General features: G+C 30.0%; 1 protein-coding gene across 2 annotated transcripts in view; it reads right to left on the reverse strand.

Annotated features, from left to right (window-relative positions):
• LOC120782554 (elongation of very long chain fatty acids protein) overlaps positions 1–17,479 on the reverse strand; it is a 59,909-nt gene that overhangs the window by 11,546 nt on the left and 30,884 nt on the right. The window lies entirely within an intron of this gene.

Consider the following 17,479-nt stretch of genomic DNA (forward strand, 5'->3'; position numbering starts at 1 on the left):
TTCAAAACTAATATTTTTTACTGTTATCTAGAATTCTAGAATATAAGGCTTTTCTGAGAAATAATATTAAAAATTTATTGATGTTGAAATGCAGTTATTATTCGCAGCTTTTGAATTATACACCACAGTTAACGGCTTATTTTTCAGCATTTTCTAAAAGCAATTAACAAAAATTCATAATGAAAATTTAATGAAAAAAACATTCAAAATATATTCTTTAAATATTATTATTAAAATGTTTATTTGACGTACTTAAAAAAGTATCGAAAATCACAAAACCAGTATTTCTAAAATTTAATTAATAAGCATTATTTGGAAAGAAATTTATTGCATAACATAAATGGACGCAACCATTTGGCGGCTTAGAACTAAGCTCCCACGCTGAATGCCTGAATTTAAATTCACAAATTCCAGTTTTAATTATTTGTAAACAAATTTTATATGGAAATTATCGGTATTAAGTAGATTTGTTTACAAAAATGTTGTGCTTAAGTCAAAGTACATACATACATACAAGCTAACAGTAAACCACTTCAACCCCAATTAAGCTTAAGCACTTAACAATTTGCTTATGAGCAGTGGGCAATGCTTGACCATAAGTGAGTGCTTGATCTTTGGAAAGCGATTTAAAGGCTTTTTGTAACGGTCACGTTACCATTTTGAGGTTAAAACAATAAAAAGTAAGCAAAACAAAGTTTAAAGTTTTACTAAGCTATACAAAAATGTAAAAATGGCGCAGTGAGTTGGTGATGTGTGGGGTATTGTGTGAATAGAAAAATTGTGATTGGGGAGATTTTGACAAGTTCTAATAATTTAAGAAACATATATAAAAAATGATAATTGAAGATCTTTATAAATAAATAGTAAATTATAAATTATATTCTCCTAAACAACAACTATATATGCTCAGTGCGCTCATGCTTTTGATAGTATTCATTTTCATTTCCAATTTTACTTTTCATGCTCATGTTCGCCTTCCTTTCATTACGTGTATGCTCCTGTAACCACGAACAGCATGTACAGCATGCCGCCGTGCAATTTCGCTTTCAATTTTGATTCTTTACTTGTCCAGCACCATGTTCACCTGCTTTGTAATCTTGTTCGAAACCAGAGCGGATAAGAGAATTACAAAAGACTGCGCGCGCCGCCTGTCAAAGCAAGGCGTTTAACGTGGCAAAGTAGACAGACAGTCATTTAGTGCTGCCAGTTGCTTTCTTGACGGACATACATAAGCACCTATGTTTGCATGTATGTAGGTATTCTGTTGGAATTATGTTGTATACATATTGATACAAAGCGCCCATTTAAGATTAGTTGAACGAGATATGCAACAAAAATTCGTTATGAAGGAATTCCAGCAACAACATTTTGTAAACATTTTGGATTAAAGCGGCGTTCTGTTGCTGCAGCTTAAGGCTGTGCTGCTAGTACAAAGTGACCTCAATTTTTAAGAACGTGCCAAAATTTATAATCCATAATTATTTCGGCATATGCTGGCATATTTGTTAGTTTATTTCGAAATTAATTCAAATATGGTTGATAAATGGTTATAACACGGTGCATATTAATTAAATAATCACAGGCTATCTTGTATTTCAGCAGGAGTAGTGTAACCTCCCCAAATTTTTGAAATTGGTCTAAGTTATAGCATTTTTTAAGCGATTTATGTTTATTTAATTAAATAATGAGAGTTAACAAAATTTGAAGAGCTGTTACAAATAATTTCCAACTAGATTTGCTTATACGGATTTCGGATTCTCTTTGTGATCATCATTATAACATTCTATAAAGTTTTTACTAATATACAATTTTTTTCGAAGTTATTAAAAAATTTAAAATAATGTCGGGATCCCGTATTACAAAATTAAGTTTTCGGAATTTTTAAAAATATTTTTTACTTATAGAAAAAGTTAATATGAACTAAAATATTTAAAGCAATCAAGAGTTCTAAATCAAATAAATTTTCGGGATCCCGATTTTATTTCGGGTTTTGATAGTATTATACATACATACATACATATGTATGTGTCTTGCTGAAAACAAACTGTCTAAACTTTTGTAAAATTCCCAGTGGATAGAGCTACTAAATAAAGATTGGGAATTATTGATTAGTTTAAGTTAAGGAAATCAATTTTATTGTAAGCGTATTTTTAAATTGTAGCATTTTTTATCACAAAAAAAATCGGGATCCCGAAATTATAATCCCGAAAAAACGTATTTAATATTAATGCGAAAAAAATGTTTATCAATAAATAAATGTTGTAAACAATTCAAAAAATTCGGGATCCCGCTGTAAAAGCTGTACTTTATAATACCGAAATAATGCATTTTATTTTTTTTTTCAACAAATATTTATTACAAAAAGTTTTTAATTAATTTTTTTTATTTAAAATGTTTTAAAAAATCAAAAACAATTTCGGGATCCCGAAAGTACAGCTTTACGATCCCGAAATAATATAATTGAAATCTGTTTCAACAAACATTTATTCGGAAAAGTTTTTAAATAAATAGTTATATTTCAATGCTTTAAAAAATTCAAAAACAATTTCGAGATCCCGAAAGCACAGCTGTACAATCCCTAAATAATATATTTAAATTTTTTTCAAAAAATATTTATTGCAAAATAAACCGTATTGAACACAACACAACTTCGAAGTTTTTTAATGTGCCTACTTTGCAGTTTTTCTCATTTATTATCGAAACTTCTACAAAGTCAGTTAACTTTTGATAGTTTATACTCAAATACTTGTATGTACTTATACATGCTCAAGTGATTAATTTCACTTTTATAAACATTCTTCATAAACAGCGTCACACCTAAACAGATAGTAGCTGCGTTGTAATTTTATTTTTCATGAATATTTTACTATAACTGTTAGTTTGTACTGCTATTGCAAGTAGAAACGTGCAGACAATAAACAGTCTTTTGGGTTTGAGTGCTCTTACGCGCCCGTTAAAAGGAGTAGATTACTTCGCATACTTATAAGGAAACAATTTACTTGCCAAACAAACACTAAATAAATGTTAGTTTTGAGAACAAATTCCGAACATGTCAATTTACCGTCAGCCAATGTTGATTATGTTAAGTACAGTTTGACAGTCAACTGTTAAATGCATACTGCAAAGTATATACAAATATGCGGATTAGAGTTGAACGCTTAACATGGGAACAATGTAAGCAGTTATTTTTGTTGGGATTTAAGTGTTTACATAAATTATATTTTATTTTATTTTTCTATTAACAGTATCAGTTTATCGATGCTATTATAAGAAAAAATTTTACATTGCCACTGTTAATAACTCATATGTTAAATGAGTCTGTAAAGCATATGTGCATGGATTTTTTAACTCAACATATGTTAGCAGTCAAAATTACTGTTAATAGTAATGCAAACATTACAGCAACTGCAGAGCCACTTTCTGTTGTCTTGCTGCATGACACTGCAAAGCTATTAAACTAACTCGCATCTCACTAAATTGAACATAATAAATTAGATATGCAATCATATAGTTTTATAACTGCACACCTCTAATGCATATACACACTTACAGTGTTTAGTAAATAAATTCTAACGTAAGCACTTAAGTGTTGCTGCAAGTATAAACATTTCCTAGCAATTTCTATGACAATATTTGCACTTGGCTGATGAGAAGAAAATATGAAAACAACAACAAAAGCAATTTACATTCTTACATATATAAGTTATATATGTTTACTAGATAATCGCACGTCTTTCTATATTGAAAAATTATATTATAAATGAACTGTAAGAGCATGCAATCACTGACGTGATTGAGCTTCTAGTTAAGTGCACGTGTGTGTTGTTGTACTGCTTTTAGGTAGTCTGTTACACGAAATAACACCCTTTTAATTGGTTTTACTAAGCGTTCACTTAGCGTGTAGACAATTCCGTTGGCGCGTTGGAAAATACTGTTATGATTAATAAGTGGTTTTTATTGTAAAAAAAATAATAATTTACGTTACTTTTATGCGCGGGGTAACAGGTAGTTGAATTAAAAATTTCCAACTGATTTTTAATGATTATGCGGAATACTAAAAATATTTAGTAGGGTTTTAAAGCATTTTTACAAAGCTTACATTTTATTCTTTTTGATTTTCAGTTTCGGGCAATATAATTACATTTTCTTTAAAATTCCAACTAGCCTATATTTCAACAATGCGCATTTTGGCTTGAACGGCTGAAAAACTCAGAGTTTTTGAATTTTTTTTCAGACTAGATCTACAATTTTTTAACAACCGATTTCAAACCACATCAAACATGCGAGCTTGTTGATTTCGCACACGCTATTTTCTTTCCAAGAAGCTGCTCATTTATCAGATGATCGGATGACTATAGCATATAGCTGCCATACAAACTGAACAATTGAAGTCGTGTGCTTGTATGCACAACTTTTTTATTTGACAAGGTATCGTCAGGAAATTCGGCATAGATTATTACTCAAGGCAACACAATAATCTCCGAAAATATTGTTCAGATCAGACCACTCTAACATATGGCTGCCATATAAACTGACCGACCAAAATCGTGTTAAAAATCTTTTTATATCATTTTATGCTATAAGAAATGCACCTGTGAAGGTTATTATAGCCGAATTTAGCGTTTTATTTTGTTTTATGTTAATTTGCTTTGCGCTGAAATGTATACAACATATTTTAAGCTGCTTTTTAGCGTAATCAATTAATTGCTGAAATATTTCTACAACTACTACACGAGCTTCTTAAATATGATTTTTAGTAATCTTCAATTTTTTCTCACCGATAAATATTTTTTATGACCAATTTAAAGCTGAAATTTTGGCCAAAAAACTATTTTTTTAGAAATCAAAAAATTATTATAAATTACTAGATTTAACATTACTTTAACGAAATCTGTTTGATTTTTTAATTTCAGAGGATCCAGTTCAAAGATATAGTGTTCACGGGAAAACGTTCTTTTTGAGAGTAGCTCAGGGGGTTCAGCTGTAGTTCCTTTCCATATAAATATATTTAATAATATTAAGTCTTTATCCCAGTTAAAAGATTCAATAATATGTGTACATACTTTTGGACCAATAAATTTAAAAGTTTTCTCAGAAATTTTTTTTGGAAAATTCGCGTTTAGTGAGCCTTCTAACTGGATATAACTCCTTAAGCCTTAAATAAAAAAAATCTTCAATTTTAGCATTTAAAATGTATTGTCGGACTGTTTCAACACTTTTCAAGTTCATATAATAACAAATGTGTATATTTTTATACACCTTCAAGCGGATCTACAAAAATCCCATGAGCATTTCTTAACTCTAAGTCCATTCAGCTACCGCAAGCCTCTCAAAAAGCTTGCTCTCTATAAACCGGCTAACATTATAAAGTGCTAAGATGACAGTTGTAAAATTATTTATGTAAATTACGAAGTGCTTAACTGAAAAAAATTACTACAAAGTCCACACAAGTTTGTATATAAATAAGTGCACACCCAAACACACTTTATTCTGTAAATAGGAACATGATTCTATTGTGCATTTGTCGCGCCGCTGTAATCAAGCAGCATTCCTTGCATGCTACGCCTTACTTCAGTAACAAATAGCTGCAAGTGTATGTGTGCACCAGCATAAACTGAATTGAAGCTTGCAATTTGCGCCTGCGCGTCAGCGAAAAATCAAAGCAGCGTTTAATTGCTGCTGCAAAAAAGAGGGAGGTTGTTGTTTTCATTGTAACTTTATTATTTTGCACGCTACCGGCTTTTTACTAGTGTGCTTTTGTATCATTTAGTTGCGTCACTTATTCTGACGTTTCTAGAATGTTACAAAAAGGAAACGGAAAAAAAACATAGACAGAAGAAAGCGGCGGGTTTCACCAGCTACAGTAACTAAAAGCATGCTACAAGCAAGTTCAATGCACGCATACACTGACAACCGTGCATGAAGGGGGACACCTAACACATACATGCATACATATGTATATATACAAACAAACATATGTACTATATAGAATGTAGTATGTCTGAAGAATTTAGTGGCGTCACTATCGATCACAGACCGGCTCTGGCCGGTTAGGCGCGCGGAAAATTTCCAATATTTCGTTTGTGCGCATACAAAGTTAGAGCAGTTCCTCGTTTAAGGCTGCTTTATGCTAACAATTTGGACTACAGCTAGTTTGTTTGTATGTATTTATTCCGCACGCGTCGGAATGAAATACGTCGGAATTAAAAGGCAGAAAACGTGATTGCAAATGTGTTTGCAAAAAAGCGGCAAATGGAAAAAACCGAAAGCAGGCAAAGGCAGGAAAATTTTTCGAGCAAAATAAAATATGAAAATAAGTTTTGAATTCCTAAAATATTGGCGTAATATTAAAATAAAGTTGCGAATTGATAAAAGCATAGCTTTGAACAATGATCTAGGGCAAGTTTCGTGAAGATACATATCTAGTGAAATAAAAAGATTTCCATGCTTGATTTCGATTGGTCAGTTTGTATGACAGCTATATGATATAGTGCTTCGATCTAAATAGTTTGTTCAGAGATAGTAGCGCTATTTTGGTCAGCAGTCTGTACCAAATTTCATGAAGATTTCTTGTCAAATAAAAAATGTTTCCATACAAAAACATAACTTTGATATGCCGGTTTCTATGGCAGCTATATCCTCTAGTTGTCCGATATTGGCGATTCTAACTAATTATCAGTTTCTTGAAAAGAAATGGACGTATGCAAAATTTCAGAACGATATCTCAAAAACTGAGAGACTACTTCATTAAACAAACAGACGTCCAACTTGTCAGTTTGTATGGCAGCTATATCCTATAACGGTCTGATTTCGGCGATACTAACAAATAAAAAGCCTCTTGAGAAGAAATGGACTTGTGCAAAATTTCAGAACGATATCTCGAAAACTGAGAGCTTATTGCGTTATACAAACAGACGGCACTTGTTTGTTTAGGGCATAATAAGTCAAGAACTCAAATAAATATTAATAAATTATTTAAATGTTAACAACTTTACAAAAATAAACAGCCGCTACGTTACTTTCCACATTATATTACAAAAAACAACAAACACAAAAAGAAAGAAAATTTTCATTAAAATTACCAGCAAAACAAATAATGCCGCACAAATAAAGCAAACAAAAAAAAACGCTAAAAAGCAAAGTCCACGTCAAAGACAGCAACAACAACCACAACAACAGCAGCAGCAAAACACTTGAATTAAGCAATCATTAGTTAATCGAAAATATTGCACAGCCAAACGTTTTATTTATAAATGCAGCATGTTGTGCGCGGTTGCCCGCTCGCCGGTTCTTAAGCCGCATACCGGTTGCACACGCATGCCACATTACGCTGCACTACCGCATGGCTGCTCATGGCCAGTATAGCCATCGAGCCGGGCGCACACATGTCCACATACATACTTACATATGTGCAGATGTGCTTACTACCGCCAGAAGCGACCAGCTGTAGCAGCAAGAGAATTGCAAACCCCGCAAGTCGATCAGGTTGGTTGGCATTTTTTGTGCGACGCTGAAGCCACGGACATTAATGTGCTGAGATTGCTTCTGTGTGGCTTCCACTGCCAGGAAAATAAAAGCGACAGTGGAAACCGGCGCATGCGCGCACTGCTGTTTGCTCTAATTTATAATTTATTCGGTTATGCGCGTGTTTATTATTTTTATTTCTTAGACTTTATTCTACTTGCACTTTGCTGCCACTCAGCCGCCTTCCATTGACTGCAATCGATTGCGTTGCATGTAATGACTTTAAAAGCGCACATTTGTTGCATGCAACATGTATTCTATTATGCTCAACTCACTGCTTATTGTTTAATTGCAGTCGAGCTGTAAGATATGGAGAAGTCTGCTTGTAAATATTGTTTCGTTTGCGTTTCATTGACTCGCTTAATGATTCGTGGGCACTTCGTAGACATTTAAATTTGAGATTGGCGAATTGTGGTGCGGCACAGCAACAGTAGTTGGTTAATAAAATAAGATCTTTGCACATTTTAAGCTTTTTAATGATTTTTAAGTAAAAAATAAAATTGAGATTAAATGGATGAATAATTGATTAATTCGCTTATAATACTGTGATCAAATTGAAAGGTGAATTTTGTCCATTTAATCTCCCACTGCAATACACTTAAGCCAACGGATTTTTCAGTCATTATAGCACTTGGAAAACTGCTCCGTCATGATGGCCATTAGAGCCTTCTTCGATTCAGCTTTTATATCCTCAATTGAGTCAAAACGGTGTCCTCGGAGTGGTCATATGAATTTGCTATATATCCAGAAGTTACACGAATGTAAATCAGGCGAATGCGGTGGTTGCGGCTCGATATTAGTTGAAAATGTTGCGAAATGATCACGTATAACCAATGCAGTATGAGATGGTGCACTTCTTTGATTAATAAATTCAGACATAGTAAAAATCGAAGAATTCACTTTTAGAGCCTCATAAAACGACGCGTATCTCAAATACTAATGAATAGTTTGACGTGAAATTTAGCATAGATGTCACTAACAGTACTACTAACTTACAGAAAAAAAATATACCGATTCGACCTGTTCTATAAAAAGTGATTCTTTCGGAAACGTCAAAAATTTGTTTTATTCTTTTTTGTAATTTTAATGTTAAATTGATCTTAATTTTAATTTAAATTTTGTTTAAATTTTTATTTTAATTTTATTTTTTTATTTATTTTAATTTTTAGTTATAATTTTAAATTAATTTTTAACAATTTTTATTTTTTTTTTTAATTTTAACTTTAATTATAATTTTAGTTTTAATTTTAAATTTTCTATTAATTTCAATTTAATTTTAATTTTAACTTTAATTGTAATTTTGAGTTTAATTTTTGTTTTATTCGTATTTAATTATGACTTTAATTTTAGTTTTACTTTCAATTTTAAATTTAATTTTGATTTTAATTTTAAATTTAATTATTATTTTAGCTTTAATCATAAGTTTTTGTTAATTTTAATTTTAATTGTCATTTTAGTTTTAATTTTTGGTTTATTCTAGTTTACTTATGATTTTTATTTTTGATTTTCATTTTAATTTATATTTTTTATTTTACGATTTTTTTTAATTTCGATTTTTATTTTGACCTTAATTCAAATTGTAATCGTAAGTTTAATTTTAATTTAAAGTTTAATATTAATTTTAATTTCAATATAACTTTAATTTTGACTTTAATTTAAAGTTTGTTGTTAATTTGGGTTTAATTTTAGTTTTAAATTTTGTTTTGATTGTAATTAAAATTTTAATTTGAAGTTTGATGTTAATTTTAGTTTTAATTTAAATTTAAATTTAAACTTAATTTTGATTTTAATTTTAGCTGTAATTACAATTTTAGATTTAATTTTAAGTTTTATTTTAATTTTTAATTTAATAGTAATTTTTATTCTTATTTTTTTTAATTTTAATTGTAATTGTAAGTTTATTTTTTAATTTGAAATTTATTATTAATTTTAATTTTAATAAACTTATTTAAAATTATTTAACTTTAACGATGTACTTTGTACTTTGAAGTTTGACGATAATTTTGATTTTGTTTTAATTTTAGAAATCATTAAAATTATAATAATTAAAATTTAATAATTTATTTTACTTTAACCTTGGTTTTAATTATCATTACAATTATACCCTGAACAGGGTATATTAAGTTTGTCACGAAGTTTGTAACGCCCAGAAGGAAGCGTCGCAGACACCATAAAGTGTATATATAAATGATCAGTAGTTTGAGCTGAGTCGATTCAGCCATATCCGTCTGTCTGTCTGTCCGTCTGTCTGTATATATACAAACTAGTCCCTCAATTTTTAAGATATCGTTTTGAAATTTCGCAGACATCATTTTCTCTTCAAGAAGCTGCTTATTTATCGAAACTGCCGATATCGGACCATAATAACATATAGCTGCCATACAAACTGAATGATCGGAATAAAATGCTTGCATGGGAAACTCCCTCATTTGAAGATATATCTTCACGAAATTTGGTATGAGTTAATTTTTATAGAAATAAGATAATATCAGAAGAAATGGTTCAGATCGGCTTACTATAGCATATAGCTGCTATACAAACCGAATGATCGGAATCAAGGGCTTGTATGGAAAACTTTCGCATTTGACGTGGTATCTTCACGAAATTTTAAATGGATTACTGCTTAAGATAATAACATAATCTCCGAAAAAATTGTCGGATTACTTTAGCATACAGCTTCCATACAAACTGGACACATAGTTACTAAAAGAAATGAACCTGTGAAGGGTATTTTAGCTTCGGTGCAGCCGAAGTTAACGTTTGTTTTTTTTTTTTGTTTTAACTTTAATTATAATTTTAGTTTTAATTTTAAGTTTTTTATTAATTTTAATTTTAATTTGTAACTGTGTTTTTAGTTTGTTTTAATTTTATTTTTTGCTTTATTCTAATTTAATCATGATTTTAATTTTAGTTTCACTTATACTTTACTTTTATGTAATTGTGTAAATTTCTTTCTTTTGTTTTTGTTTTTTCTGTTCGTTTTTCTTTATATTAATTTATGATTTTATTACTTTCACTACATTTTTGGCTTTGTCTACTGAGAACATTTGATGTCGGCAAAGACTATTATTCAGTTTTTTTAATAAATGACAATCGCGGCCAGCTACTTATAACAGCAATAATATAGTTGTACAAAAATCTTATAAATTTAATTTTTAATAGATAGAGAACAGCAATACAAAAAGAATGTATCACTAATTTGCCAGAAGTGACCACAATCTTCATACAACTCTAATAGAATTTAACATTGAAGCTTAAATAATAATAATTGAATCAGTTGTTTGCATGACAAAACATCTTCAAAGGCCACCGGAAGGAACGCTGGAGAGCAAAACAGCAATTCTATGGATGTACAAAAATGAGAAAAATTATGCTTCATAACCACAAAGCTGATATAAATGTATTCTGAAACAATATTGTTTGCTTTGTTTGCTTTAATGCCCGATTATTTATTGCACAATAAAGTCGTAATGGCAAATTAATTTGTTAATATTGTTACTGTTAATTTGAAAAGTATGCCAAAAACAATAAAAATGTCCAAGATAATAGCAATAATCGCGTGATCTTGTGTTGTTGTTGTGGTAGTGGAGTTCTTGGTTGGAGTACGAAGTGTCTGTGTGTGTGTGTGTGAGCAAATTTATATATTATTCTAGCGTTTAAAAGTAGCCTAATTGAAATTAAATATAAATTTGGCTTAATCAGCGTCAGTCTGAAAGTAGGTCAGGTATTAAATAAATACTTTTGTGGTGGCGAAAATATATACTAAATATATCAGTACTTATTTTTTATAGTAATTATTTTAATTTTTATTATTTTATAACTTATTATTTTATTACACAGTATAATTTGCATATATTTTATTTTATAAATATTATTGTGTCTTTTTATATTTTTTATGTTTTCAAATTATTTTTTTTTTTTATATATTTACTACTTTTTGTTGTACTACTTGTTTCTATTTTTTTTTATTACAAAATGTTCTATAGTCCCCATAGTTCATCGTTCGCAATAACAACTTTGAACTCTCTGCATTATCCAAATCAAATTAGCTCCATTCCGTTTGCACTGAATGAATTTTACTATGCAACTAAACACTTAATAAGTAATTAATTTATACGCCAATAAAAAGTTATTACCTCACCTTGCAGGGTGTTACGGCAGTTGTAGTATTATTTAGTAAACAATATGATATTAAAGTAATATATATTAATAATAAATACCTGACACTTGAATATTAAATTAGAACTTGCTGAGTTAAGAGCGCAAAAATCAATTAGTTTTTAATTTGTGGTTATTATCTTTATATAATAATTTATATGATAAAGATATAATATTTTTCTATTATATAATTAATTTATGAATATATTAGAATATTAAAAGGTATCACTTGTTAAGTGCATTTTATGGAATTACTAATTTCACACTTTGTTTCGCTTTGCAATTTATGGGGCAAACCTGCAAATGCTTATAAAAAAATGCTTTAAAAAAAAATTATCAGTTATGGCAATTTTCGATTTACGTTTTATTTATAAAATTTATAAAGCCCAACACGTGGTGATTACCTATTAACCATCGCAACTTACTTAAAATATGATAGTAAATTTATGAAGTTAATAATAGTTCAATAAGTGAGAGTAATTAAGTAACACCTTATAATTTTTACACGTGTATTTTTTATCAATAACTTATAATTTTGCCATTATTATTCATAATTATTGATTTTCAAACGTGCCGAAATATAGTATAACTAAACATATGTGTACATACTTGTACTAGGTGATTTACTACACAAAGTCGGTATTAACTTGATTAATTCAATTAATGAGTACATCGTGGTAATTTGATAAATCTGAAATGCTTTAGCGGAAATTGCAATGAAACAGAGAAGAGAATGCATCAAAATTGAATTTACGAAAACTTTTGCTTGTAGATACAAAGCTAAGTAAATTAAAATACTTAATTACAATTACTGTGGCGATGATCGTGATTACTTTGCTTATAATCCCACAAACTTATATGGTTTAATCATTGAAATTCCTGTGATCAATAATTTTTGTTACTTACAATTACGAAGTAGTAAGAAAAGCTTTCACGAAGGCTTATAGATACTAAAATATGTAATTTATATTACGTAATTACAAATACACTTGCAGTGAACACGATTACTTTGCTATTAATTCCAGAAAATTAAATAATCGTAATTTTTCTTCTTATAATAAATCACTTTTTCAATTATAATTACAACAGTAGTAATCAAAAGCTTTTTCAAAAGCTTATAGATACTAAAACATGTGTATTAAGTTACGTAATTACAATTACGGGGGCTGTTATAATTATTATTTTACTGATAATTCCAGAAACTTATGTAATTGTAATTGTACTTCTTATTATCAATAATTTATTTTAATTACAACTACAAAAGTAGTAATCAAATATTGTTGGTATCAATTACAGAAGTTGTAGTCTTTCAATTTTAATAATTATTATTGTGTTTGTAATGAATTACTGTAGTGGTGATTACAATTATTAATTATGATTACTGTAATTGTAATGAGTTATTGAAATGGTGATTACAATTATTGATTACGATTACTTTAATTGTAATGAATTATTGTAGTGGTGATTACAATTATTGATTACGATTACCGTAATTGTAATGAGTTATTGTAATGGTGATTACAATTATTGATTACGATTACTGTAATTGTAATGACTTATTGTAATGGTGATTACGATTATTAATTGCGACTACTGTAATTGTAATGAATTACTGTAATGGTGATTACAAGATGTATGTTTTTCTTATATACTTGTAATGGTAATTTATATTATCAATAATTTTTTTAAATTACAATTACAAAAGTGATAATTACAATTTTTAATTACAATTCTTAAAGTTGTAATCATTACATTTTATTAGTCATTACTGTAATCGTAATTAATTTTTGTAATGATTGATTCGTTGTAGTAATCATTATTTACTTATAATACCTTCACCAATGCGTTGCTTGGCAAAAAAATGTAGTTGTAATGCTACAATTATTCGAATTCCTAGTGGAACATGTTAATGTGAACATTTTCTTATATGAAAGATAACCTCAAGCTATACACACATTACTGCCGAAGAAAAATATTGTGCACGTTGTTTGCAAAGCAAAACTCTCAATCAAATACTAGTTGTTTTATTTTTACCAAAATGAAAGCATGCGCGAAGTGTCAAAGTCCAAAGCTCCATAAAGAGCGCCTGTTCTAACTATAGTCACTAACCTTAAGCAAAATGCCTAAAAAAATATTGTTGACATAGTGAATTGTGAAAGCCAATGAACGGTTTGAAAATATACCATGCATTTATATATTTTATGAGCATTTTATTAGTCTACGCTTAAATAACTAATTTGCTATTCAAATAAGTAGAAATAAAAGCTTTAAGCAAATTTCGATGGAATTTTACCAAACTCATCACCATTTTTATACAAATATACCCCTATTCGATGGCGTGAGGAAGAAATTGAAACTGTTCTGCTACACATTATTGGACTGTCAATGAATAAACATAAAAAATTAGCTCAGTTTGGCTCTCTGCATTCCGATCAGCTGTTCTGACAAATTCTTAAACCTATTCGAGCGGCTTTCAGACACTTGTGTGAAAGTATTTGCGTACAAACATAAAAGGTAAAAACATGTTTTTATTTTGTTAATTTGGGAAATAAACGAGTTGTAGTATATTCTTTTATCGCAGCAACTATAAGTTGGAGAGAGAAAATTGTAAGTGTGTATGCATGTATGTGTGAGTATGTCTATGATGTACTAAATTCAGGGGCCTTGCCCGAATTTCATTGGAAGCACTTTTTCGTAAACCTCTTTCCCTTTCTAGTTTTCTTTTCTTCTCTCTCTCTCTCTCCTCAATTTATTGCACCTCCTTAAGTTTTTCAGTAACCGTACTTTTTATGTCTTTAGCATACAAATAATTTTATAATAATATTTAGCGGTGCCGACTTATCCTTTTCTCCCCAAGAAGCTGCATAGGCGTGAGATATCTGATATCAGACCGTCAAAATTAAGCCTTTGTATGGAAATTTTTTTTTATCGAGATATCTTCACGAAATTTGACACACTTTTTTTATCCAAGGCAACAGTATAATGTCTGAAGTAATTGTTCAGATCGGATATCTATGGCTAATAGCTGCCATACAAACTGGCCAATCATAATCAAGACCTTCTATGAAAATTTTTTTTAGCTGATAAGATATCTTCACGAAATTTGATATATATTATTAGCCATGGCAACGGTATAGTCTCCGAAGAATTTGTTCAGATCGGATCAATATAGCATATAGCTGCCATACAAACTAAACGAACAAATTTGAAATAAAGAAACTATTATACTCGTTTAAGTAATGAACTATTTTTCCCATGCTTGCAAATTTTAAATATTTAAAAATGTTGCATTTACCCCTTACTCCCTCAATCCCTCCACTTACATCGCTTTCTTTGTAATAACTGTTTCATTAAATTTGTGATTTCTCAAAGCTGACTTTTTTATACAAATGTGATGCGCCTGCTGTCATTCCCTACTAACTCATGTGTATGTGTGTGTGTGTATGTGAAAAAAATTTAATTGTCGACTATTTACAACATCTCGGAGGTGATGACATTTTACATAACAAACATTAAATGCAAAAATAATATTTGAACACGCACATCTAAGCGTACACATATACACACACAAGCGTATACCATATACTCACATATACACACAATAGCTGGCAATCTCAACAATGAAATCACCAAAAATGTACTAAGATCACACCGCTAAATGTCAGGTATTTATTGCATTAAAGTTTGTTTTGGTGATCTACAGCCTCGCTAATGTTTTTGTGTAAATTTTTTACTGTTTGTTTTATAATGACTTCACATATACAATTGTACCACTTTCTGTTACGGAAATAGCGTGAAACTATTTGTGCACACGAATCCCTAAATTAGAGTGCTAGGGTCGCGTAGAGGATTTTTGTTTACTCACATATGTATATATTTATATATACATATATGTATGTATATATTACTACATATTTATGTTGGCTTGCATGCGTCTAATTGTAATATCAATGTTTTCGCTAATTAACAAAGAGTTTGTGAAAATTACTTTTTTGTTAGTGTAGTTGGTAGTTGTCAAATTTCTAATTTTTTGTTTACTCTGTTATAAATTTGCGATGGAAGTTTTTAAAATGACACTTTCTCACAAGGTTTTATAAATTAAAAAATATTAAGAAAAGAGAGATATGTGTATAGTAATTTATAAGCGATCCGAAAAAATATGCCTAAGTTTTGAACAAGCGTCTCTAACAGTGCAAGTGGTATTATTCGTGGTCTCACGACTATCAATTAACCTATTTACCTAACCTAACATAACCTTTGGTAACTTTTCTCCTTAGAAAAAGCAAAACGAACCGCACTAAATGCTTCCAACCTTCATTTTTTATTTGATCCATATTATTTAATTGTTGAAGAGTTGCCAACTGTTTGAAAAAATTAAAAGTTCAAATCCAGCACACAAACATATCGTCTTGAAAAAGTTAAACAGGATTTGATATTTTAACTATTTTTACAGTGCTTTCTAAAGTAAACAGGACTTTTTGAAACTAGCGCCCTCTGGTGGTGCCATCTATATGTCGACTGGTGAATTAGAATCTGCTATCTTTATCAGTGAGAATCATGTCATGACATTTCATCGACTGGAAGTGTAGTTATTGCGTTTTAAGTGTCAGTATGGCTGTGTTATCGGTGCGGGAATGAGCTTCGAACAAAGGGCCAACATTAAATTTTGTTTTAAAATTGGTAAAACTTTTACGGAAACGTTTCAATTGATGAAACAAGTTTATGGCGATGACTGCCTATCCCGTAACAGAATGCACGACTGGTTTCAGCGTTTTCAAAGTGGTCGTGAGCGCATAAATGACGATCAACTGATCGTGAATTCATCACAAATCAGCCAAAACCATCATTGAAATTCATTGAAAGGGAATTAAACATCTCCAAAACATCAATTTATCGCATTTTAACCGAACATTTGGGCTTACGAAAGGTGTGTGCACGGTTTGTTCCGCACAAATTGACTGACGACCAAAAATTGCTCTCTTCGATCGACGCTTGTGACCGATTAATTGACCAAAAATCACATTTAAACCATTAACCACTCCCCGTTTTCACCTGATATGGCAGCGTGCGACTTCTTCCTTTTCGGAAAAATGCATTTGCCCATGAAAGGTAAACGTTATGCAGACGTAGAGGCCATTCAAAAGGCTTGCACCGGCATACCGGTGGCCATACCGGCCAACGAGCTAAAACACTCGTTCGACATGCTTTTGGGCCGTGCAAAAAGCTGTATTGAAGCAGAAGGAGACTGTTTTGAATAAAATAAATTGATTTTGCCGACAAAACCATTTGTTCTGTTTTTTTTTAAAGTCCGGTTTACTTTGAAAAGCACCGTGTAAGTGGGTTACCAGGCTAAAAAAAAATATAATTTAATTTAGATCAATGAAGTATACCAATGTAGATAAAAAATTAGAAATAATAATGATAATCTGATAAACATAGTTAGTTATAAAATTCATAATATTGGTAACATGGTTTTAAAACTTCACATCCGGATATAGCATATAGCAATAAAGCTGCAGCAAAACACGCCCATCTAATGCTATGCAAAAAATATACATCAGAGAAGTAACAACAAATTCATACACTTTGGTACTTTTAATTTTATTTTTTTATTAAAATAATGCAGTTGAAGATGACTGAGCAAAAACAATGCATTGAAGTCATTTGACATAGTACCGGTTAAGATTTCAGTTATTTAACAGTTGCTTAGAAATTAATTTTAGATAACAATTTTTTTATTTCTTACTTATATTACTAATAACACTTTTTTAAAAACTTGTTCGCTAAATTGCATAAT

This window comes from Bactrocera tryoni, chromosome 1, assembly GCF_016617805.1.
Source record: "Bactrocera tryoni isolate S06 chromosome 1, CSIRO_BtryS06_freeze2, whole genome shotgun sequence".
Lineage (NCBI taxonomy): Eukaryota > Metazoa > Arthropoda > Insecta > Diptera > Tephritidae > Bactrocera > Bactrocera tryoni.